Raw genomic sequence first — 2,231 nt, 5'->3', positions numbered from 1 at the left:
TGGTCACCCATACGGAGTACCTGGCCAGGACCATCTCGGATCAGAATCCTTTGCTGGTGCACGTACAATGGCAGCGTGCGCGATCCACGATTCCAACATGGCGGCTCCGGCCCGACACCTTGGAGGACTCGGTGTTTAGTGATGCAATCCAACGGGGCATAGACCAATACTTTGATGAGAATGAGGGGACAGCAACTTGTAGGTCCACTGAATGGGACGCGATGAAAGTGGTGGTGAGAGGAGTGTGCATGGGTAGGTTTTTGAATGCCCGAACGTCGGTGTTGAATGCGCTTGCCAGAGCGGAAGAGAAGCTGAGGGATCTGGAACAGCGTAGACCGGACCGACCGGACTTACAAGCCCGGTTATTGGAAGCCAAGGAGGTGGTGGCTACCGAAACGGAATGGCTGAGGAGTTATGATTACAGACAATATGCCATTAAGGTGCCTGCTGAAAGGGATAAGGTAGGCACGTTACTGGCCAGGCTCGCTAATCCTGAACTCAGAGGCTGCCCAATCTTGAGCATAAAAAATACACTGGGGGAGATGGTTTATTCACAAACAGCAGTGATGGAATGCTTTCTGACATATTATGCTGAGTTGTACGAGAGTCAATTGGGGGTGGAGGCCAGGGAGATCAGTGAATACTTAGAGTCGATGCAGCTTCCGGTGCTTGATGACGACGATGCGAAGGACTTGGGGGGACCTATCACGCTCGCCGAGATTAGGACGGCCATTAAACATATGGCGAGGAATAAAACGCCCGGGGTAGATGGCCTGCCGATTGAATTTTACCAGAAGTATGTAGATAGCTTGGCGCCTAGGTTACTGGTGGTATATGGGGAGGCTCACAGGCTGGGGAGTCTGCCCGGATCAATGAGGGAGGCGTTGATAGTACCATTGTTGGAACCCTCCAGAGAGGCGACTGATGTAAGATCGTATAGGCCGTTGTCCATGTTGACAGTGGACTACAAGATATTGAGCCGTATTTTGGCCACCAGGCTAGCCCCGCATATGACCAGGCTGGTGCACAGGGACCAAGCGGGGTTTATCCCTACGAGGAACACAGCCTCGTAGGCTCGCCATATTCGTCGTCTGATTGGGATACTGGACGGCGCAACGGAAGCGGACGGTGCCCAGGCGGTGTTATCTGTGGACATTGAGAAAGCCTTTGATAGTCTGGAGTGGGTCTATTTAGACGAAGTCCTAGTTAAGTTTGGCATTGGCGAGGGGTTTCGTAAATGGACGAAGGTGTTGTATTCCTCGGCGACAGCGCGGGTACGCCTGGGCACTCTGGTATCAGCGGCTTATCCAGTCTGTAGGGGGACGAGACAGGGGTGTTCCCTCTCCCCACTGCTGTTCGCACTGGCGATGGAACCATTAGCGGCGCGCGCCAGGTCGGGAGACATGTACACGGGGATCGACAGAGGCGGGCAGTCGCACTATATATCATTGTATGCAGACGATCTGCTGCTGTATATGGCGGATGCGGAGCGGGCTCTGGAGGGGGCGATGGACATGCTGTCCGAGTTTGGTCGGTTGTCGGGCCTCAGGGTTAACTGGACGAAGACTTGCGTCTTTCCGCTCAGGGCGGACGCGCCGTGTCCCTATCGCGATATAGGGTGGTCTGGGAGCCATCTTGCTTCACTTATCTGGGAGTCCGAATCTACCACAAGGTTATGAATTTATTGGAGGGTAATATTGGGCGGTGCGTAAGAGCGCTGAGAGGCTGTATGTCTTTTTGGGCCTCCCTCCCTTTGTCAGTGCTGGGCAGAATAGCTCTGCTGAAGATGGTAGCGCTCCCGCGGCTATTGTATTACTTTCGCACGCTGCCCATTTGGATCCCTCAGAGGATCTTTAAGGACCTGCGGACGATGATAATCGATTTCCTTTGGGGGCACGGTCGCCGTAGGGTAGCACTGAACATGTTGCTTCGTCCCAAGCTTGAGGGGGGGATGGCGGTCCCCGACTTTGAATTGTACTACTTGGCCGCGCAGCTTCAGGTTCTCACACATCACGTGGCTCGGGTATTTAGAGGGCCTGAACACGAACGAGAGCAGGGTATACCCCGTCATGTCCTGGCCTACATTATCATGCAGCAGAGACTGGAGTTGCGAAGCCTCACCATGGAGGAGAAGACGCTCAGGCTGTGCTGGCAAAGGAGTTTGAGGAGAGCGAAGGTGTCCTGACCGTATGCGCCGGAGATACCGTTAGGAATGCTGACTGCGCTGCCGC

This window comes from Lissotriton vulgaris, unplaced genomic scaffold, assembly GCF_964263255.1.
Source record: "Lissotriton vulgaris unplaced genomic scaffold, aLisVul1.2 SCAFFOLD_448, whole genome shotgun sequence".
NCBI classification, from domain to species: Eukaryota; Metazoa; Chordata; class Amphibia; order Caudata; family Salamandridae; genus Lissotriton; species Lissotriton vulgaris.
The sequence above is the reverse complement of the archived record's forward strand: the minus strand, read 5'-3'. Positions refer to the sequence as shown.